This window comes from Nipponia nippon, unplaced genomic scaffold (assembly GCF_047370975.1).
Source record: "Nipponia nippon isolate SJK-2023a ecotype South Korea unplaced genomic scaffold, ASM4737097v1 scaffold_3, whole genome shotgun sequence".
NCBI classification, from domain to species: domain Eukaryota; kingdom Metazoa; phylum Chordata; class Aves; order Pelecaniformes; family Threskiornithidae; genus Nipponia; species Nipponia nippon.
The window spans coordinates 86,113,019-86,137,490 of record NW_028262347.1 but is presented as its reverse complement, the minus strand read 5'-3'; the positions used below and the strand labels follow the sequence as shown (position 1 = coordinate 86,137,490).

General features: G+C 45.5%; 1 protein-coding gene across 4 annotated transcripts in view; it reads right to left on the bottom strand.

Annotated features, from left to right (window-relative positions):
- SGMS1 (sphingomyelin synthase 1) overlaps positions 1 to 15,322 on the bottom strand; it is a 98,586-nt gene extending 83,264 nt beyond the window's left edge. For all 4 annotated transcript variants that reach the window (XM_087765866.1, XM_087765865.1, XM_087765872.1 and 1 more), the window contains exon 1: positions 15,165 to 15,322. The gene's annotated coding sequence lies outside the window, so the exon portion shown is untranslated. The remainder of the gene's footprint in view (positions 1 to 15,164) is intronic.
- Between the last annotated feature and the right edge of the window lie 9,150 nt (positions 15,323 to 24,472).

The window sequence follows — 24,472 nt, the reverse complement described above, 5'->3', positions numbered from 1 at the left end:
TCTGCTATCGGCGTGCTGGAAGAGGTTTATTCCCTCGTGGCTGTAAAACACAGCAGCAACCCTCCTGACAATATGCCGTGCTCAGAGGAGCCACGGACCTCAAACTCCCAGCGAGGCTTTGCTGTCATCTGCCACACACACCAAATTCAGCAGAAACTTTTTTCTCCTGTGACACTGACTTGAGTCTCCTGGGAAAAGAGATTCATTTATTCTTTTGTTGCAGTGGCCAGAAGAGAAACCTGCACACATAAGCACTGAGGGCAATGAATTCAAGCTGGATTTGCACTTGACTAATTCACTGCAAGTAAAAAGCAAAGTTACAATATGATACCTGGGAGAATGACAGGAGTGCTTTAATTAGTCTACAAAGCACTGTATAAGAGTGGCTGATGGGCAACAATTACCCTATGTTAAAAATCAATACGTCCCTAGTCTGATGCAAATGATACCTAAATCTCAGTAAGAGTGCTTTTTAAGTGGGCTTAACACACACGTTAACAAGTGGCAGACAACTTGCTAGGGGCCAGGGTGGAGTTGAGGGGTCATCTCTGTTGGAAGGCAGCACAATGTGTCCGTAAATAAAGTAACTCAAGTTCACCTGCAAATTAAGTATAGCTGAGCCCCAAGGAAGTATAAAAAAAAAAAAAAAAATAAAAAAAATTGAAACTTCTAGCCACAAAAGTTATTCCAACTTTCAAAGGTTCCCATAGTTTGCAGGAGAAACTTGTTTCACATACTTAAAGTTTTCTACCCTCTGTCCTGACATAAAAGCCATCAACTTGGAAGGGGAATTTTCTGGACCACACCCCTGCCAGGCTACAGTAATTGCTTTTTAATCTTGTTTCTTCTGGGCATTGAAAAGCATTTGTGCATTGCTGCAACATCCCTCCTGTGCAGTTAAATAAATGGTAAGAGATGGCTACCTCCCAGGCTTCGGGGGAAAAGATCATCGGTATTCATTTAGAAATTCCTTATTAAAAAGATATACCTTCAGAGTTTGCTTCTGTTGTTTGCTAAGCCTCTGCCTTCAAAGCAGAGCAAAGACCTTTAGGACAAGCAAACCTGGGCGGGCACTACAAAAGCAACTGAGAGATGCACTTTAAGGCTGCCGTGTAGCTATTTGGCACCCGACAAAGCCTCGGCTATTCCTCAGCAGGCTGTCTTTCCCAGAAGCAACAGTTCAATACGGAGAATTGCCACCAATGCAACTAACGAACATACACTTTGAGTTTAAATATATAGAGACTCTGATTTAACTTTGACCGCTTCCAAAGAGGAGCCACACAAGACAGTCTTTCCACTGCACAAATCAAACGCACGGGGTCGACAGGCACAGCCAGCTGTTCTGGACGGAGGAACTGCCATGTTACAGTCTTGCCAACACCAACATTATTTTAATGATTTTAATTGTCTAGTTTTGACCTGCATGAGCAACTTACTCTCCGCAGCATCTCATCTGTTAGTCCTCATCATCACCCCCTTTTCACTATGGAACCTCAATGCTTTTACACTTTGTTTTGAAGAGTTTTAATATGTTTTTAGTATTTCAGCAAGACTCGTGTTCCTTTCTCCTTCTGACAGTTTCTGTGGTAAACTTCGATATTGCATCCAGTTACCAAACTGTGGTTTTTGAAAGACGAGCAAGTTCTCTGAAGAAACCAAAGTACTGGATTGGAAAGGGAGGGGGGAATTCCCTGCTGTTGGTCTGCTCCTGTTAAAAATACTAATGGCGAGTAGTCTGAAAACTGCATCTGCACAGATGTGAGGGATTAATAATCTCTTCCAAACAAGTCTGTCAACAAGGAAAACATTACTGGCTTTTTCACTATTTCCCTTTTTGAGAAGCCATCTCCTATAAGGCATCTATTACTCAAGTTTTTCCGTTACAAACGCCAAACAACCTCTTCAACAGTTAATCAAATAATTTATGAAAGGTACAAAACCACTAAATTGGCAGGAAGGAGAAAAAACGAGCTCCAGCAATGTATTTGCAAATTTGACCTGAACAAAACAACATATTTTCTCTAAAAAATAATGGGAAAGAGGGAGGAAACTTGAGCTACATCTTTCTCAAAAGGCAAAAGTGCTGCTGAGTCTGCAGAGAAATCTTGTGCCTGGGAGCAAGGAGTCATTGTCAGTAGGAAGGACCTTCCCCCATATGCACAGAAGACCCCATGATGCCTTGTTCAAAAAGGATAACAGTAACATAACACCCAAAAGAGTGCTGGTACCATAAAAACATTGAAATCACGACCTGAAACAAACCCATTAGAAAATGGCTGTTTCCACCCATTTCTGTTGAGCAGCCCAACATGACATGAACCTACCAGTCCTGCTTTACAGGATGTGGTTTTGGAGTTGCCCGCTTTCAGTTCCCAATGTAAGCAAGAAATATATGTGCCAGCAGCACCCAGGTCCGTAGAAATATCAGCAGTACAACATATTCCACTTTTCAGCAAAAGAAACATTTATACCATAGGTTTGACAAGCTGTTTGGCCTCGGATCTGGCAAAAGTATGGTTTTTGGATCCACGTCCCCCCAGCCACAGGCCCCAAAACTAGACACACCTCAGGGTCAGGAGGAGGAATCTGTTCCACCCCTGTAAGAGCCATCTGCAAAGTCTTGGTGCTCGCCAAGCAACTGCTAATTCCCCTTAATTGCTGGAATGGGACCATCCCCTCCGCAGGGGCACCGCACAGCCAAGAATTGCAGCCAGCTCTCCCTCCTCTGCCCTCCGGGGATGCTTATCCCTGACTCCAACCTCACACATACATTTGCTGGGAAAAGTAGATCTCCTTGAAACCCATAAATTGTGATCCTGGTTGCACTTCTGGACGTAAACATGCAGGTTGATCTTTTGCAGAGCAAGCAGGGTGGCACGTATGACCTGGGTGGGAGCATAACTGGGATGCCTTCGCTTGTTAGTTTTATTCTGGCTCATCGCAGACAGCTTAGCGAAAATCCAAACGTGCACACTTGCAACAAGCAGGATGAGGATCCTCCCTCCTCTCCCTTGCAGCTCTGCACAGTTTTTTTGGTTGTTAAAGGAAGGGGCAGTAACTGTGGCAAAGAATCCTCCCATGTCTCCCACAACCCTGCGCTTGGAGGGGTGTTTGCTGACCAGCCTGACTGGGGGAGGGTGAGAAACAACCTGGATGGCACAACTAAAGGGTTTACTGTAGTAGCAAAAGGGATATCTGAAGTCCCAAAAGCCTGAGCAGATTCTGCTCTCATCAGATACAGCCATGGGTCTTTCTATGTAGGATTAAAGATGAACTGACACACATTGCAAAAGCAGATTCATCAAGGAAAAAAGGAAACATTCTCTATAACCTATAATACAAAAGAAAAATCAACACAGACCCTAAATTTCTGACGCTGACCTTACTAAGCCAGGCTTCGTTTCCTGCTTTAGCACGTTCAAAAACCAGCCCTCAGTTTACGCTTGATCAGCTGCACTTATTACCAGTTGTTACAAACTATCTACAACATTTTCATCCCCTCCCTGAAATTTCTACGAAATTCATTTCATGTGAGCATGAAAAGAGAATCCAAGTTTGACAACACTTGCCAGAACAATATTCCTACATTTTGAGTATCTGAACAACACACTCAAACCTGGTGACTGATCTAGCAAAGGCAGCTATTGTTTAAGTATCAAGCTCCTCCTCCCTTCTCACCTTATCAGAAGCCCCAAAAGACAGCACAGGGTCCCTGGCAGCAAGGCAGGACTCAGTGGTACCTACACCGTGTGCTCTAGGTGGGGCCGAGACTCACCCTTTCCAAGCAGGAGCCAAGGCACTCTCCTTCCACAGCAGCAGGTGCTCGTCAGTGACTCGGCAGCGGGGTCTGATTTCCCCCTGCCATGCACTCAACTGGGCTCCCTAGCATCCCACTGCTGTCCCTGCTCTTTCTAATGACAAGTAGCTGGAGAGATCTGGTTTCTGTTTCCTTCCATATATCCTTCAGGTAACAGCCACCTCTCAGGGACTTCTATGAGCCCAGGGGGAAGGTGGTAGCAGCAGAGGTCACACAGGACATGACAGGGCCTTGAGGAGGTGGGAACAGACACGAGGAGATGGAAGACATGGAGGAACGGTGAGAAGACCAGTCCAGAAGGCCAGAAGGACTGGTCTAACAGGTGATTTGAAAGTGTATGATTTTAGCTGCATTTCTGAGTCTTGTACAAACCTCCACTCACTTTGATGACAAGTATCACCACAACTGGTAGGTTTTATTTGGGAATACTTGCAAAGTCATGCAGAGAATACTTCTATTAAATGCTGTGCTTAAAAACGCGTCGCTTTACTGCACATATACTGCGTATCGATACTTACACTTAAGGCATAAGTTAAGTATGCAGCTTTGTAAGTACCTAAGAAAGTCTCCAGATAAGGGAATAGCTCTTCCTCCTCCTCCTCCCTGCAGAGTTAACTGTAACACTTGTCTAAGCCACTGGAGGAACAGTGCTGCCCTCACCCTGCGAATGTAAATCATAGCAATAAAAATACCTATTAGAAAAAGAAAGGTGCTTTGTTCAATACAGTCTAACATGCCCTGTACAAGACAATCTGTCTTCTAAGGGGCTGACTTGAGATCTTTATTTAAAAAAAAAGAAGTACAACACAAATAAAATATGTGGGTTATTATTAAGCATACAGCACGTCACTTCACATAAATGACCACCAAGTAATTCACCGCTGCTTTATAAAAAAGGAAATGTTTTTAAAGCAGTCCTTGAAAGGAAACAAATCCTCAAATTCAGAAGAGGATAATACCACCTCCAGAGAAGCCAATGAAGAGACCATTCTTCTTTTTATTTATTTTAATTCTTCACCCATTTTTTTTAAATTATAAATACAGAAAGATCAGCATATTCAGCTCTTCAAATACTTCAGACATTTCACTTTACAGTGTCTGTGGAAATAAGCAGACTTTTCCTTCCTCCTAGCTGAAGTCTGTGTTGCCTCTTTTAGTGACTATTAGCAACACTAAGAGCAAAGACAAAAGGATGCAAGAACTATACGCAGCTGCACATCCGAACCCCTTGTGCCTGCGAGCTCTCACCCTAAATCATACTTCTGATTTCATACTTCTTTGTGTCTAGGACACACACCAAAGGCAAGCATACATTCACACACACACACACTTTACCTAGAATACTGAGAACTGGCTTTGTAAATGCTGAAACCCCTTCCTAGACGATGGACTAGTCAAGGCTGCTGCAGCACCAATGTAGCAGCATCAATATCTTAATTGTGTCTTACTAAGATCAGGCACCACAAATAACCCAGTGGCATCTTGCCTGTGCCCTCCACCATCGCTCCTCTGCTTCCTCCCCTGCCACCAGATCCTTTCCCAGGGATTTCCCATTCATGTCATCTTGGCTCGCTTCAGCCGCTTCTGCTGGAGCGAGAACATGGTGCTCCACCAGCCCCTCTCCATCTCCAGTGCCGGAGCACCAAGGCTGTGCCTTAGCCCAGAGAAATCACTGCGCATCTGCTGGGGGAGCAAGGGACAGGACTGCACTGGGCAGAGGGACTCTCATACCAGAGGGAAAAGATCTCGCAGTCCCACACCTTGCTGCACTAAAGCATTGCTCCAGCACCCCAAAACCTACCATGCTCAGGCAAAGAGCCTCAATGGAACCTGAGCACTTCTTTCCGAAAGCAAGTTGCACCAAATGAACACAGCATAGTCTATTATATGAGAGCTACATTAAAATACACCCTGCAAGCATTTAAGGCTGCACTGGGTGCTATCCCAACAATCCTAACTTAGGAAAGTGCTGCAAAACAAGGAAGTTCAGGCATTTCCAGCTGTCTTCACAGGTCCTGTCACTGCACTGGCTATTCACCACCAGCAAGTGCTTTAGTTGTCACCTATTACAAAAGCAATACCTGTTTCAATTTAGTCTACTACAGACCCACAATTGCCTCTCATGGTGTGGTTTAAAAAAAAAAAAAAAACCAAAAAACCAGAAAAAAACCCAAACAAAAAACCCACACACACACACAAAAAAACCCCAAAACCAAAAACCACAAACCAAACCAAAAAAATACCCAACAACGCATCAGTCACAAATGATTAATTGCAAAAGTTATTCCACTTCAGTGGTTCAGAGATTGTCATTAGTATTTTGCATGACACAGACCTGGAAGAAAAGTCAGTTACTGTAGCGCTAGTGAGGGCTGCGGCACAATCCCACATGCTGACATTCACTGTGTTGCTATTTCCCCTCTTGATAAGGTCCTACTCTGCTAGGCAAACCACAATGCATTTCCCCAAAACCTCCTGGGACACCCTTTAACAGTGGAAACGAAAAGAAGGTGGGGGGTGGGGAGGGGGTGGAAATCAGCTCTATGATAACCATGAATTAATTCAGCCCAGAAAACTCACTTTGAACAGATGTACCTGAACCTCTGGTTTCTCTGGGAACTGAATCTGCAACCTCTCAACCTAAAAGCAGGGATTTAGTGATAGGGATCAGAGCTTACAGCTCCAAGGTATTGGAGTCCCATGGTGGGAAGCCTCTGCCTCCCACAAGCTACCCTGCTACTACAACCACCAGCTCAGAGAGCAATGCACCAGTGAAAACCAGTCTCCCTCAGCCCAGGAAATTCAAGCGGTTCATCTCCAGTGAACATCTGGAGTTGGTCTACATGCTGAACACATCAAAAGATCCTCACTGCTACTTAGATGAAGACTCATAATAAATGAGCTAGGATCCTTCAGAAAGTAGCATGCCTTTCTTATTAGCACTTGCATGCACACTAAATGCCATGCAATTACTCAGTCTGAATGATAACATTTATACGTGAGCTTACATAAGAGATAGGACTGAACTGTGTGCCCCGACTACGTGTGAGTAACCAAGACCATGAGGTGCAGTTACACCTTTGTGAACATCAGAAAAAGTAAGGTGTATTTATTGGATTGTACATTTGTATATCCAGCTACTTTGAAATCACTTCACTCTGTAAGGTCCAACTATGCACAACACAGCTGGAAACACGAGGCAATTACAAGCAGTAGCACCTTACCTATGAAACATATAAAGGCTTCACCTTGACGCAGGTCACAAGAAAAATGAATCCTTCACACACAGTGTAAAAATTGTCTTTCTAAACCTATTTGTGCTTCAAATTTTTCAGATATAGTTTATTAATTATTAAGCAGTCTAGACAAACTATAGATTCTTTTTTCTTGAAATTAGGTAAACAAACTCAAATATGACTTGGATTTTCACAGTTATCAAGCTGGTTTTGGCTTTTTAATTTGCTATGACGAGTTTTGCACACACAGCGAGACCAGACTTTGGAACCTTCACCTTGAGAAAGTTGGAGCTTCAGTGTCCCCACAGCTGCATATAACAGGAACACATGTACAAACCCGTTCTCAATGGTGTCAGGATATCTTTGCACGAATACAAAGATCACACACCGTAACACATGTCATTTATGTGCTGAAAGTGCAGCTAGACAGAGGCAGGCAAAGCATTATCCACTTCACAGGTTTTGCAATGCTTATGGCAGAAGGGCCAAACACTGATCAGGTTACTATCCAACCTGCAAATAAACACAAGTAACTAATTTAGTAGCATGGCATCGCATCTTGTGGGCTGAATTTCAACACATAGCTATTACAGTGGAACTGCTTGAAGGAACAGAGCAATTCACTGTGATTTCTAGTATATGGTCTGCTTTCAGGTTACAACCATGAAAAGACCAAAAAAGAAGTCCTGAACATGGAAACAAGGTTCCCAGATAGTTAACAAATAAAATCCAAAACAAACTATGAACCTGACAAACATTTTTGTAGAGTGGCCAATTATTTTAAATATTTGCTCATATCCAACTACAAATGGACAGCATTAAAGCACTATTACCAGTGCGAGAGGGATTGCAAAGTTAATACAATCAATCTCCTTCTAGCCTCTTAAGCACTTTGTGCAACATTAGCAAAAAAGAAGCCTAATGGGAAGAATCATAAAAGGATTTTAAAGATTGGCAGCCACTCAATAAAATAGCCAAGGAAAGTTCCCTGTAGGCAGTTATAAAATAATGCCGGTCAATTTACATGTGCTGTGATGAACTATGAGTTAAGCAGCACCATTCAGAAGTTAAGATCTTTAAGGAGTAACTCGTAGTTCATTGAAAACATCAGCTCAGCTGGACAGGCACAGAGAAGAAAACAGCTAACAGCCTTTTCTATTGCATAAATCTGGTGCACCCGTATCCTTAATATCACCTGTATCTCAGGTTCTTCCCTCTTCTCTACTCCTATCCTACCTTGGCACTGAGAAACACCAAATAAAGCTTGCAGGATGAACCGTCTCTATGCATGAGGTGGGAACTCCCTTCCCCAAAGCCCACATCAGGTTCTTACCGCAACAGATCTCCTTCCTTGGAGATTTTCAAAACCCAACTGGACCCTGAAAAACCTGACGTACCTTTGAGGTTAGTCTGGCTCTGGGCAGGAGGTAGCATAAATTTGTCTGTGATTGTCATATCTACAAATATTCCCATAGCTACTTATACTTATTGAATTCTCAGTTGAACTCAGGCATTCCCTCTCCAAAACATTATAGATGCTTGGAGACACAAGACACATGGCTATATGGGTCTGTGTCTTCTCAGTATGGATACTTGTTTTCTTGCAAGCACTCCCAAAGAAATTCTGAACAAAAGCGTCAGAAGGCAAATAATCCACTTCAGATAAATGTGCTCCAGGCCCCATTTTTGTTTTTAAAATGTCCTTTGACAAACCATCTATTTACATTTCGAAAGGGAGAAAAACTGAAATAGGAAATTGCACATGCATGAAAACAAAGGCAATATCTGACAAGTCATTTTGTTAATTTGTGGATAATTGCTAATTACTGTGAAATAAGGCTTCTGCACTGTTTCATGAAGAGTAGATAAGAAACCCTAGCCCGTTACTAAGTATTGCTTTTGGCAAATGCAAGCTTCTCCTAGCACAGCGAGTCTCCATAAAATCATGTTTCCATTAAACGCATATCCTGGTGTCCCAAAAGTACTGGTGGAAACAGAACAACATGTTCTGTAAAGTCATTTACTAGGGACCTTCACAGGCTTGCATTCACCCTTTTCTGTCCCTTCTTGCTTTGTTTACAGTGCTGCTTTGAACACCACCTACCCCCTCACTGCCTCCGCTCAGCACCCTGCCCCCCAAACACCCAACTTCAGCATTTTGACAATATGTATGTTTCTCTTCCTGCCTCTAAGTCTTGGTCACTTAACTATTAGATTAAAAACGTATTCCCTAAATTCTCAAAATCCACAGACCGTTGGCACTTTATATTCTTCACACACTCCCTGAAAGCAGCAAAGCTCACCCTGAGCTCCCCACCGCCTGACTCACCTGCTGGCGCTGGATTTTCACTCCCATTTAAAACAAGTGGACCCTGAGCCCTGATGCACCATCACTAGCCAAGATGGCTAACATCACTTGCGCTGACGGTGGAGACCAGTCTCGGGAGTTACTTCATCAGTGAATGGTGAGTGTGCTCTGGGAACTGTATGCCATTCGCATAGCCAAGCAGGTATTTTTGCAGCAATTGCCCTCAAGACGCTTTGAAGGTCTTTTTCATCATCGTAACAGCAGGAGTCATTTTTAAACCTTTAAAATAGTTTTAAATTAACTTCCCCGACAAAGTTTTCCAGAGCAATATAATCCAACTACATAAAACTCCATGCAGAAGAGCAGGGGTGCAAAGAAGACAAAGTACAGACCTTCAGAGCAGAAGAGAAACTATAGCTTGATTTAGATGTAGCTGTTTCACTAGTTTGTAGATTCAAAGCCATTCCTATGCAGTTACTGAAGTGCTACCCAAGCCTTCCTAGCCAGCAAAAATCCATTCTGTGTACAAATAAAGCTTTTATAGCTTGGCACAGTGCTCATCTGTGGAGTCAAACTTTTCAATGCCTGGTAAATTTTTACTTGAAAGTGGCAGGGGAGCTCATGCCAGAAGCCCATATGAAATGCCAGCTCAGTGGCAGAAGGTCAAAGCGTGATATCAAGAGATTTTATGGAAGTATTTCAAGACAAACTTCTTAAAAGCATTGTGCCACCTAGGGAGGCACAGATTTACACTGCTAGGAAACCCTAGTAACAATCTTTATGACTCCTTTCCAATCAAGGGTAATATCTTTATCACTCTACCTTGCAAAAAAGCACAGCAGTAGGGTCTCCTGTAGGTGGTGAGAGCTGTCTATTTAACCCTTGGTTATTTTGCTGGTTAAGAATAAAGAAGTGTTAAATGCCCGAGTTTTTGTGCAGACTGTCCTCTACAAAAAGCAAAAACAAACAAAAAAAAACCCACAACAACAAAAACCAACAAGCCTTCAGGTGCAAAAGGTGTTATTTCATGCATAAAAAACCTAGACGTCAGACCCATGGACATTTGAAGAAAGCACAAGAGTTTAAAGACCAACAGCCCAGATGATTACCCTTTCTCCATTAGTACCTAAAACTATGGCTGCACGAGAAGGAGAAATTTAATTTGAACTGAGAGAAAGGCTCTATATTCTCTACTATTTTATAGAAGTATTTAAGGTTAAGTTAGTGTCAACAATGACCCTGAGCAGATGTCAAGCATGAAGACTTTCAACATACTAGATAGTGCCAGCTCTCACCACTTAGTAATAAAAAAAGGGATACCGAAGCCCCATATCTGTCTACTCAGGGTCTCCCCTTACATCTACACAAAGGCAATTAGATTCATTTACAAGAGCAAATCTGCAAATGCTTATACACTCTCCCATTAAAGCATTTCAATTGTCCAAATCTACCATTTTAACAAATTCAAGTATCAGACTTCAAACTCAATTAGCACAAATCTCAGTGCTCCTAACATTAAATCTGCAAGTGACATTTCATGGCATTCAACACACACAAAGCTAAGCTAATACACTAATGGACCAGCAAGGAAAATTGTAAGACACTCCAAAACATGATGCTGTTTTTAGTCAAGGAAATTAAAGGTGCAGGCTGCACCGGACAGGAAGAGATGACAGCTATTAAAAATCCTTAAACTAAGGCTGCAAAAGCTCTCCTCTCCAGATACACCACACAGCTATGGCTGCCCATAATATGAGAGCAAAGAAGAAAAGTGGCTGCTTTATTCAGCAAGACCTCCTTCCAAACTTCTGGGTTTTGGGGGCAATATACCTAATGTCAGGCTGTTTCAGTTCTTAAGACAAGAATTACAACCTCTTCTGCTATTTTTACTTCTGTTTCCTCCTACCTCTCTTTCTGATGAAGGCTTAGGCAATGCAGCCCCACTCACCACCATTCCCCAGACCCACACCAACTGATGCTCACAGGAGCACTAAATTTTCCAAGCCCTGTCCCAGTCAGCTGATAAAGATGCACACTACACCCCAAGAAGCCAGCCCAGTAAGCACACCTGAGGAATTCTGCTAGCCTGCCTCCCCACTGCACACCTGCGTCTCACTCAACGTGGTAATAAAGCTGCCAGTTTTCACACAGCTATGCTTCCTGCATTAGAAAAACCCAAAGCTACTGGACTTCAGGGATTCCTTTAAGCCTTTTTTCCAAGTGGCAATATGCTTTGCCTCAGCTCCTTTAAATAAAGCCAGCTACCTCCAAAGAGCTTCAAAATCAGGGACACAGAAGGCAGACCACGCTGGGAAGTCCGAGAGAGAAAACAGCTTCAGAGACATGGTTAAGAAGAGGGAGACTTTTTTTGTTTGTTTAAATCTAAGCAAATTAGCATAAGCAAAGCCTACGGTTAAATACAGATACCAGAGCAGCACCACACAAGCCGATGAAGGAAGCACCAACAGGACATGTTCTTGCTCCTCTGATCTGGATGAGTGAACTGTAAAACCAGCAACAGCAATCAAAGAAATGCAGCTTTTAAAATGTAGTAAGAGACACATTCGTCTCCTAAATTAGACTTTCTTTTCCCTTAACAGCTCTTGGTCAAGAGCTATCAGAACAGGTGGTACTTTCAAGGATTCCCCCCCTCAACTACATTAACACATTCGATAAGACCAGAAACAATACAAACATTTTAAAGATGTTTAAATATTCACTTATGTTAATGAACTATACACAGCACAGGGAAACCAGTTACATGTAGTAGCTTATTAGGATGGATGTTCTTTTTATGAACAAAAATCAAGCCCACGTAACCTGCACCAAACACTGTCTCTGCTAAGTAGATTTTCAAAAGCATAAAATATATTTGGGATGAAAGCGTCAGAAAAAGCCAGTAGGTTTCATGATTTCTTCAGTCTTCTGCATTTCCCCCAGCCTTTGGGTGGGGCAGGGGGGGAGAGGACTTAATTATTAACTTGAATGATGCCATACACTTTGGGAATTCAAGCTGTATTAAAAGCTGGAGTTTCCAATCCACAGCACAGGAATCATGCAGAACAACAGCCTTTGGAGGGCTACCTGCCCCTATCTGCGTGCTGGTGTCCTGGGTGCAGAAAGCCTCCAATGCCATCAAAATCCTTCAGAAAATACTGACAGTACACAGGAGCTCAGTTCATAACCCTCAGATTCTAAAAAACCTCTCAAAACTCAGGGTTCTGAGCTCATTTTGAGCTCACCTCTACTTCAAAGCATTTTTTCCACATATAGTTGTTTTTGATGTGCTGCACTTGAATTACGACTGAAATAGCATTCAGGTGCTCTGCTGTATTTCAGCAAAGAACAGTTTGGACCTACCTCGCTGTGAAGCCTTAAAAATCTTTCCTGCGCAACATGTGTCTCTCGGAATCACACCGTGAGAGAAGGATCTCATGTCACATTCAACAAAACCACCATTCATGGCCATGTGCAAGTCTCCTAGTTTGTTTTTTGATGGTGCTATACAGATTTTTTTATTCCAAACAGGCCCTTCCTGACATGCTGGAGAACAAGGTTCTGGATTATTTTTGTCTGAGCATTTTTTACAGGATGTCCTGTTGCCCCAATTAAAAAGCCTTTAATTCAGCAACTGTTCCTTACGGCCAGCCTGAAATTGCTATTAAATCCGAGTAAGTCCCAGGCCACCCATATTTAGCACACCAATTAACCAACATTGAACAACGCAGAGCAGCAGCAACCAGAAGACGGGAAGAATTTTTAAGTTGCCATCACTGATGGTGCGTGCGTTCTTCCTCCACATGTTCAGTTCAATAGAACTCAATAATTATTTAATTAAAAGCAGCACCTATTCAAGCTTGACGAACAATGAGAGAAGCAACTGAAGGATACCTTTAACTCTGAGTAGTCAAACAGTATTCATTAATATCTCCAAGTCCTGTAAATGATCCACTTCAATTTATTAAATTTAGAAGTGTCGCAAGTTTTCATTAAAAGCTAATTAAACATGTGGAGACATGTTGTCTCTAGGTTGATACGTGAAAGACGAAAGAAGGGTGATAAACGATTCAGGAATCACAGTTTTGCACAGACCACAGTTTAAAGGCATCCGAGCTAAATTTAATTCTGCTCTACATGCACAAACACGGAAAATCAAGGCAATGTCTCTGGACTTAAAGGGATTTTATTACCTTTATTGTAAAAGTAGCCTTTATCTTTTGTCTGTCACCAACCAGGTTTGATTGCGTTCTCCTTCCAAACTACAGACACCCTCACAAAGCTGAAGCAATTCCAATGCCCACCAAAATACAACATGAAATAAAATAGAAGTGCACATTACTCCAGTGCAACATCCACTCCCCAAACAAATAAACGTAGTCAAGCCCAAACCCACCAAGATCAACAGCAGAGCTTCCATCGACTTAAATTGTAAGGTGTCACATCTGTATTTTATATTGGTTCACAAACGGGCATGAAAGCCAACAGAAATAATTTTCATCCACGTGTACCTGAAGTGGCAGAATGGAATCTGAAGGAATCGCTACAAAACCTGTCGTCACACCACAATGCACCGATGATGCCACCAGCTAAAGTGACACGAGGACCTTCATCAACATCCCATTTCCAGCTCTGCTAAGAGAGGCTGCCTGCATCACCAAGCTTCATCAGCACCATGTCAATACGGCAAAAATCCCATTTTTTTACTAACAATACTCTTTTTGCTTTCTTTCCTTCCTTGCTTCACATATTTATGGTGCCTGAAGGCACTAAGGCCTTCTTTAATGAGGTTTTCACACAAGACAGAATAAATCAGAAATCTTGATCAAAACGGGGCCTCCAGCAGGAACACAGTAAAAAGACAGCCACATGTGTTATACACCCAAAAAAATCCAAATAATCCAGCCTGTCAATCAGCAAGCAATTTCACAAGCAAACAGGGAGCGCGCCCACCTGCCAGGGTGGGTGCTGGAAACGGCGAGGCCTCTCCTCCTCATGCCCCCTTCTGCCTTCCAGCCTCTTCGTCCCCGAGACCCTCGGGCCACCACTGCCCAGCAAACCTCAGGCCCAGGGACACGGCGCAGCCCTACTGCCACTGCTATGGCCCTCGAAGTCGTCAGGACAGGACGGATCCCCTCCCCACTCACAGCAGACGCCTCCGGCTTCTTTTGGAGTGGGAAGCAGCCTGCCTTCACACCCCAGCGAGCTGAGGGGACCACGCAACCCCGGGTTCAGGGGACTGAGCTCATCCCCACGGTCCCACCTGAGCACAGAAGACCCCATGTCCCCCAGACGCCCTGGGGCAGGGGGGACCAGACCTCCCCCTTAGACACCTTAGGGCTGAGGGAACAGACCCGACCAGGCACCGGGGCTGAGAGGACCAGAGTGCCTTCTGGGTCCCGGGGCTGAGGGGACCAGAGCTCCCCCAGGTCCCAGGGGCTGAGGGGACCAGATACCCCCGAGCTGAAGGGACCAGACCTCCCTCAGGCCCCCCGGGGTTGAGGGGACCGGAGACCCCCAGAGCCCCCGGGGCTGAAGGGACCGGAGACCTCCCCGGAGCTGAGGGGGCCTGGACACCCCCGCAGATCCCCCGGGGCTGCGGGGCCGCCACCGGGCTGAGGGGCCCGAGACCCTCGAGCCGCGGCCCGGCCCCGCCGCTACACGGCCCCGCCTCGTACGGCGGCGGCCCCGTCCTCGCTGTCACCCACCGCCCTGTCCCGCCGCCGCCGCCGCCCCCGGGCCTGCGCCCGGCCCCACCGCCCGGCCCGGCGCTGAGGCGGCGGCGGCACGGCTCGCTGCTCACCGTGCGGCACAGAGCCCCGCCGCGGGTCGGGTCGGGTCCAGTCGAGTCGGCGCGATGCAGCCGCCGGGCGGGTGGATCCCCTGGGCGGCGGCGGCGGCCCCGTATCCCGTGCGGCAGCGGGCGGGGCGGGCGACACCGCGCGTCACGTCAGCGCCGTGTCATCCCGCGCCGCCATCTTGTGCGCAGCGGGCCGGGCCCGGCCGAGGTCGGTGTGCTGTCAGGGAATGCTGCTGCCAAAAGCTGTTTTTCCAGTGGGATTTATTCCCCCCGCTGCTCGTTAAAGCCTGGGATGCGGGGGCAGGCCACTTGCCGCCGTGAAAACCACTCTTTTTCCTTAAAATACGCTAGCTCAAAGCTTCTGAGTGCTTGTAGCCAAAAAAAATTTAAAATCTAGCATCAGCATAACGTACTCCAAACAGATGAGGTGCAGCAGGGTGTGAGAAGTTCTCATACTAAATCTGGTTGGCATCGTGACAGAACTGGGCCAGACGTGACCTTGTCTTTCAGGAGGTGAGGCTGCGCTCCCCACCAGCATGGGGAAACGCCCCCTTTCCACAGGGAAAATGCAGTCTGGGGCTGGTGCGAGTGGGTCCTGTCCCGAGAGCTGCAAGACCAGAGGTGCAGTGCTGGAGCAAACTGGCATCTGCTTTTATTGCGGTCTCCAGGGGCTTTCCTGGCTGTTGGGGGTTCTGCTGACCTTCTTTGTCATAACGTCAAGAGCTCTGAAGACACGGGAAGTCAGCTGTTACTAACAAAATCTTAGTTAAAGTAAAATCACAGAACAATTTAGCTTGGGAGTGACCTGGACGTCATCTTCTCTAGGTAGAAAAAGGGTAAAATTTAGTTTCATAAACACTAACACCTGACATCCTATTTTAAACCTCACACTTCACAAATTGTGCCTTGTTAATACAAAAAAAAGTTGGGTTTTTTTCTATCCAAAAAGGTCAAAAGCATTTTGTGGTGCCCACAGAAGCGGTGGGGATACCTGCGTGTGCTGAGCCTGGTTTCCTGCGGGTCTGTTCCCCAGCGTGGGAAGATCTGCAAGGTCTGATTAAAACTTCTCCAGTATTTCAGGCATTTGTTATCTCTCCAAGGTGGTTGCTAGCCAGCAGATCATGGAGATAGCAGAGGCACACCACATCCAGCTATCCCTCTCCCAGGCAGTAGGAGGATGAAAACACACATGGGAAGGACTGGATGTGCCGGTATGTCACAGTTACATCAAGCAAGAGAGAGTTTTTGCTGATCTTGGCATGTAAACATATAGAAATAAAAAAAAAAAACAACTCATGACTTATCCTAATCAATGAGTGATTGCAGACATTACCCAAGCAAAGTCAAAATTAAGCTTGGATAAATAGTAATTTACGCACTGGGGCAGGTGAAACACAATGGTGTCCTGGTCCTCTGTAAATAACTACAAAATACTGCAGTTTCTTAAAATGTAGTATAGGCATTCAGAGGGAAAATTCTCTGTGTAATACAGCTCAAATTTAGAGCCAGTGTGAAAGTTACATTTTGAGATCTGCCATGACCTGCAGCTCTTTGCACTTTTTCATCAGTGCTGATGAAGAGGGAACAAGTTTTGTTTGACCTCAGGATCCAGGCAACAGCTTTTGCCCTCTGCAAACCACTTAGCAGTTAGGAGGGGAAATGCAGATGGAAGAGGATGGCTTAGGAGAACAGTGCTGGGGAAATCCACCATGAGATTTCACTTGACTTTTCTCCCAGACAAATAATTTGCAATCCGTTTTTTTACCTGGTTGTCTGTGCGCAGAACTCATGGGCTAAATATAAATGCATCTTTTTCATCTGAATAGGAAACCAGAGTCTGGGCATTATATTGGCCACTATTTTACCACTCTGCTTGACATCTCCTGGAAGTCATCATGGAAATGAGTGAGAAATGCAGGTGACGTGTTGGGTCACTCAACTTTTTGGCAGCGCTGAGCCAGTCATGCAGGCAGAGGAGGTTTTCTCCAGGTAAATGGACAGGACCAGAGTCCTTCAGAGCTGAGCCAGAACTCCTTGATCTTCTCCCATAGAGCAAGAAAGCACCTTGTAAACCCTCTGAGCTAACAAAATACTGCCGTAAGCAAGGAGTTTTCAGACAGGCCAAACCCCACGTGTATCACTGGCGCAGCTTGCAAACGACTCTCCCCTCCTGCCCCCTTCCAGGCAGGTCCTTTCCTCCCCCTCGCTCTTTTTGCCATGACCTTGTTTTTAATTCAGTCGCTACATCTTTTTTTGGGTTTGTCACTGAAGACAACCAGGTGTCAACGGCTTCAATTCTCTCATCCCTGAGGAGGGATTTATTTGTGAGCAGATTTAATGCCGGCTGCTTGGTTCTGGTTTTTCCCAGGTTGACCAGGCTTAAAATCTGATTCTTACCAAAGCTTTGCAAGGCTGGCTTGCATGAGCATGGTTGTGCCAGGAAGAGTTTAGGAATAGGGAACTGGGCCAGCTCACCGCTCCCTGCCTCATCTCTCCTTGGAAAACAGCAAAGCCGATGGCGAAGGTGGAAGGGGCCTGCTGGAAGCAATGCCAGGCTTCACCGTTGCTGCAAGTGCCGAGCACCCACCCAGCCACATCAGGGATGAAAGGGCTTGTTGGGAGTGCTTGTGTGTCCTCCTTGGGGCACTGGAGCCTATGGGGCTTGATAATCCCTGTCACATCATATCTTCCTATTTGCTCCGCTTGTGCAATGCTATCGAAACACGGACGTTCCTAATGGGGTTTCCTGCTTTTCGGCAGGGCGCTGTTTTCTCCCTGACTATCATTTCTTGCAACCCCATCTTACTAATGCTATAATAAGATTAATGTCGCTGACACTTCCCCCAGGGTAATCGTATAATAAATTCCCCCTTTCTGGGGTTGTTCCCCTAGTATGGGCATTTTCCAGCAAATAATATGAACCTGAAGGCTGTGCAAATTGATTCCTGGGAAGCCTGACCTTCCTGTTGGGAGGGAACGACAAAGGGCCGTCCAAGAGGCTTAGAAATAGCTGTCCCAGGCTGCTGCATGGGCTTAATCCTGCTGAGCCACTTGTGTTCCTGAAAACAAACAATCTTTCCTGCCAAGCTGCAACCAGTCCCCAAGCGCCGAGGGTGGGGAAGACGCTGAGCGAGTGTGCCGGCACTGGATAACATCATTTTGGGGCGCTTCCTGTGGGACAGAGGTGCCCTTGCAGGAGTGGGAGGGGATAACCACTGAGCTCTGCTCAGCTGGGGGTTTCTCCTGCTGGCGTTTTGATTAAATCAATTAATCAAAATCAATGTATACATGAATGAATCGACAGTAAAATGCTAATAGATCATGATCATTAATAATCATTAGGCATTGATCAATAATTAATAAATTAATGATATTCAATCTGAAGAGATATTTTTATTTAGATGTAATACATTTACTATTAGTACACTAATACTTTATTAATGAACTAATATTAAACTAACTTAAATAAAATTTCAGTAATGATCTTACCACACTCACCATAGGTACATCTTTCAGTACAGCAATGACCATTTACCCAGTCACTTCATTTACAACATCACTTGATACCATATGACGTCATTTACTCACTGATGGTATTTATGACATCGCATCAGGTGGCATCGTTTATGTAGGCTGTGGAATTTATGGAGGCTGCGTCATTTATTTAGTGGCTTTATCCGTGATACCATTTAACATTAAATGGCATCATCAACTCGGTGCCTTCGTGATATCATTTTGGTATCATTTTGATACCACATGACATCATTTATTCAGGTGCTTTACGCTAAGCCTGAAGTTAGATGGGGTTGCACTGACCGTGACGTTTCTAAAAGCCTTAGAAATAGAAATGGCAGGAGCCATTTGGAGTCGTTGCTCCAAATTTGTACAGCGCATCGCAGTACCATGGGGCTTTGTCCCCGTCCTCTGATGGTGGCAGGTGGTGTTAAGGACAACAGTAGCGGCAGCAGAGCAAAAAATAAGAATTAAGTACGTCGTGAATGGAGTCAAGCAAAGGGCACATTGCATTCACATGCCATGGTTTTAAGAAACTGCAGAGCAGGGCTCTTAACTGCAATATAAATGGTAAAAGAGACCAAAATATCTGTTTCCAAAGCATGCAGTAGATTCCAATTCAGCTATTTTATTATTCAAGCAAGTGGTTAATGGTGAGATGGCGCTATCTTTTCAGATCAGCGATATTATCCAGTGATCTGTTGCAGACTAACAGCATTATAAATGCAAGATTGTAGAGTTTTCCTCCTGTTCATTTCAGATCATTAGAAAAATACGTAAACTCATTTCTTTAATTAATCCGGATTTAATGGCTGATTGCTCCTGATTGAAACAGCATGTGTCTTTGGGGGAAAATGCGTCAAAATGTGAAATAAAAGGAGAAACGCTTAACAGAGGCAGGGCAATAGTAACCTTTTCCCCATTTAAATAGAAGAAGAAAGAAAAATTAAAAAGAGGCGTGAAAGAAGGAAGAAAAGACAATTCAAAGGAGACGACAAGCCAACAGTTATCAAGAGAGGACCCGTGGGGTTTTCCAGAGGCCAGTGGTGCTTGGCACAGGGCTGTCATTGACTTGGCCAGAGCATCCCACGTGCAAGCGGAGTGTCCCGGCTGGACTGGGCCACTGCTCTCCCCAGGGTCCTGGGGACTGGATGTGTCCGTGGCCTTTGGGAGCAGAAATAGGAGAGCCCATGGCACCACCATTTCGTCCCTTCAGTGGATCTGTACAATGTTTCCTTTAGCAGCATGCTAGGCATTTCCCATCGGATAGAGAAAGGGGTGACAAGAGATCCTGTAAAAATGGCTGGGGAATAAAAGCTGCAGGCAAACTTGCTGCTGCCACGCAGACACGGGTGGGAGACAATGAGTAGCCACAGGGCTGGGAGTGGGACGGAGCCGATGGTACCATGTGTCCCACCGCGGATATTGCTGCTCCCAGCCCCTTCAGCCAGCAACACGCTTCTCGCTGGCATCCTGAGGGGACCCCATGCTACAGCACACAACAACCACAGGAGGTTATTCTCCTCTCTATTTCCACCACTGCTAACGGGATTTGCTACTCTTGTTAGGTAAAAAAGACGGTGTTTTCTTTTCAGGCAGCGGTGTATTGCCTCAGAACAGTGGCTCCCAGGCTTTTCGTATCCCTCACCCCCTTTTCTCTGTCATCTTTGGCTCTGACACTGTGCTGCCTCCTCTTTCAAGGAGCAAGCGCCTGCTGCCAATGAGGCTTGTTGAAACCCGCAACGCTTCCCCATGTTGTGCGTCACTCCTCACCAGAACAGTCCCCAGCGCAAGTTTATGGAGTCAATTGTTTTAGCCGTGCTTTTTGCCAGGAGGATTTTAACACCGGTGCTGGCATGCTCTTTTCATCCCTCTTGCTGAGTTGAAAAGGAGGAGCATGGCTGATGGAGGGCACCATGCTACCCTCTCTGTGTAGGAGGGTAGCGAGCTATACAAGGAGACAGATACAGCAGCGTTAAGACAGTAGCTCGACAGGGCCGTTATCTTTGTGCTCTTGCAGGCTGTGGTAGGAGTTTTGATCTGATTTGCTTTGAAACTCTTATCAAAACTGCACCTCACGTGCTGCAGCCCTTGATTTTTCACACAGTGCTAGTACTGCTCATTCAAAAAGCTTTTTTTTCCAGGACCCCTAACATTAACTGTAAATAAATAAACGTAAAAGTGGATTTGAATCATTGCTGTGCTGCATGTCTCTGCTTGCCCATATCCTTGTAAAACCTATGCTTATCCCCAAAAGGGTAAATTGTGTTTTTCCATACACACACACACTAGCAGGGCTCAGCTGAGCCTGGACTGGAGCCAACCCACTCTGAGCTGGCACCGCCACATCCTCCTCCCTGCAAAAGGTGCCTTCGTGCTCAGGCAGGTCCAGCAGCACAGGGCTTCTACAGCAGCCTAAGAGGTGTTAATTACAGAACGGTTAAAACTCAGTTACCTCAGCCAAGCTGTAGGCAGGAGTTAGAAGAAGAAGAAAACCTTGCTCTGCGAAATCAGCAGCACCGAGGTGGGATTTCACAGGGGCAGTCACACAGCTGTGTCTTTGCAGTGACTTGGGGAGCCCCGATTAGCTCCCAGCTTTCAAAAGAGGAGAATACCTTGTGGATGCTCCTTGTATTCACTTTGCCAGCAGGTTTATTCTCAGAGCAGCATGCTAAAATCATGGGAGAATGGGAGGAAATGGCTTTGCAAGTGCTCAAGGCTGAATTTGCAGCATCGCAGAGGCTGGGAAGAGAGGTTTCTTGGGGCAAAACGGTATAACAGTTATGTTGAAGGAAGACGAATGGGGACTGGGTGCTTCACAGGTGCAGAAGCGGTGACGTCTCAGCTCCATCCTACCATAGTCAGTCAGTAATTCCCTGGATCCATCTGCTAGGAGTAGTTCCCAACCAGCACAGAGGGTCACCTCGAAACTAATGTCCCACCATGGGGTCAAATGTGCCATCACAGGCTGGAGGTACCCTGGGGTGGGGGTCTCCAGCCTGACCCCTGCTCCCAGCAGGGCCAGCGCTGCAGCAGCAGCAGGTCACTGGGGTCTCTGTCCAAGTGAGTTGGGGCATCCCCAGGGATGGGGTTCCCCACGTCTTGCATGGGGAAGGGCTGTTTCCTTCGGGCTAGCCGGGATTCCCCGTACTGCAGCTTGTGCTGGTGCCTCTGGGGCTCTCGCTGTGCCCCTCCAAGCAGAGTCCAATCCCAGTGTCTCTGGGACCCCTTTGGGCAGGGGGAGATGCTGTTGGATCCTGCTTTGCTCCTCATCTCCAGCTGAGCAAGCCCAGCTCCCCCAGCCTCTCCTCGTATGCCCTGGCCCCCACCCACAACTGCCAGTGTGTCCCCAGGCTCACTCTGCTTTGGAGATCCCTTGGAGCCCCAAACTGGTCCCAGTACCCAGACATGGCCTCCCCAATGCAAAGCTGAAGGGCATGCTCTCCCCCTTAACCTGCCGTCCGCCCTGTGTCAAGTTGAAAAACAGGATGATGCCTCTAGATCGTCTTCAAGTCCCAGAAAAACCTGTCTGGAGTGAAACCATGCACAGGTTTCACTCTGTGCTGGTCCACTGAGCTCTGGACCGTGTCACCTCCATGGTGTCCAAGGAGCAGGAGCAAAGTGATACCTGGAGGCTCCCAGTCAAGCTCTTGTGTGGTTTTCTGCCAAGCGCAGAGATGTTGTGGTCACATAGCAACAGCTCTCCTTCCTGCTCAGTCCCAGAATCCAATCCTGGAGGCTTTTTCTGGTCACACCCTGTATTTATCACCTCACATGATTTTAGGAATTGCCATTTCCAAATGGTTTGGGGATTTTGTCCTCCTGTGGTGCTGGCACCCAGGGAGGGCACAAGTTTCTTTCACAAACTGGATTTTCTCAGTTTTCCCGGTAGGGGCAGCACTTGCCTTTCAAGCCAGTCTAAAGGAAGAAAAAGATCTGTATTTTAAAAATTAATTCCTGTTGCTAGTTAATGCAGCTCTGATAACAGGACTAACATCAGCATGAGCCTGTACTAGTGGGTTTAGTAGTTATCATTTACTTTAAAGTTCAACTCACTGCCTAAAGCTGCTTAGTGATTTGTGTCCTGTGTCACCATGCGAGGTCTATTCCTCAATTTAGAATAAGGTCTATAAATCAAGCCTCCCTTTACAACAACAATAACAATAACAATAATAATGATAATAAAGATATTATGATTGTCCTGATCGAGTGTGGGCAATAGTCTTGCTCTGGGCTGGAGATCTCCAGAGCTCCCTTCCCAGTACCGCTGCTGTCATGCCGCAGGCCAGGGAAATTAATGACATGATTTAAACTGAATAAATCTCTGCCCGGTTCCCTCTACACCTTTCAGGGAAACACCGGATCCTCTCATAAAACAGACAGCGGTCCTCTTACCAACTTAATAGATACATAAAGTCAGAGAAACCTATAGGGCACCAGTTTCGCCATGTGAGGATGAGCATCAAACGTTATTCCAGCCTCAGTACTAATAGTTTTTACGGTAACAGCCTCAAGAGACAAAAAATCTGATACTGCCTTTAGGGAAGGGAGAAGCAAGGAAGCTAGGAGAGAAGCTGATGCTCAGGTTGTCATTTTGATGGCAAATTTTGGTAACTTGAAGATTTACAACCAAAATCCAAGTGGAGTGAGCATATATTACTTGAAGAGGACTGGAAAAATCATATAAACCATGTAAAACTCAGAATCATATAACTGCCTTGCTACTGCCAAGTGTGGGAGAGAGCGTAACCCCTTTTGGGTGGCTACAAAATTTATCAGTGTAAAAAATTGTTGTCTACACCTCTACTAAAGAAAGAAAAGGCAACTGCATAGCACATTTGTCCTACAGGTGGTTCAGATATCACTGTGGCTCAGACCTCCCTTGCTTGGACTGCAAGTGCCTTTCGGAGGAGATGATGGCAGAGGTTTTGCGGGAAGAATGTGGGAAGGGGAGTAGCTCCCATCAAATTGAACAGGAGTTTTGTCCCTGAGCGCCGGTCAGACATGTCAATCCTATTAGCAGTATTATTCATGGGTCACGGCACAAGGGCTGAGGGTTGAATGTGTTTGTTCTACAAATTGGACTAATATTGTGAAGACCGTAAAAGAGGATATGTAACATGTTTGGCCTCTTGCTGGTATCTAAGATTGCGGTGTATTACATTTCCTTGAAATTACATTAGTTCAGATCCAATTTTATGGTAACTTATGGCTAGGAAAGTCTTCAATTTCATTAATAACAGCCACCATCTTTTTAACATTTAATAAATCATAAATCATAGAAAAAAATTTTTGCTCTTGATTTGGAATGAGACAGCTGGAATGAAATTAAATCTGAAGCCTCTCAAGTCGGCCAAGGCATGGGCTTGCTCCTGAAAGGTGCTGCTACACCCACATAACCTGTCAGCCAGCAAAGTGAGAGGCTGCGCAGAGTTTTTGGATAAAAATGTAGATCATGGAGATGGCATCACAAGAGGTCATCTAAAGCTCAGGTCAACCCATCAGCCCTGTTGTAAAACAAGCTGTGAGTGGCTTAAACGCCTCTCATTGGATGGACTGTGCACATGAATGCCACGCTGCTGGTTGGGGGACAGATTTGGACCCAGGGACTGTCACGTGGCTGTACAAAATGCCACTACCAGTGCAGCGGCTTCGCTGTCAGACCTCCTGGCATTCATTTTCTTTGCTGCACTCGCTTTTATGGTGACATTGGTGTCATGACACACTCCAGTCATGCCTCCGTCATGGGCTAGGAGCAATTATCTCTGCAGCAGTAATTTGATTTCAGTGCTTCACTG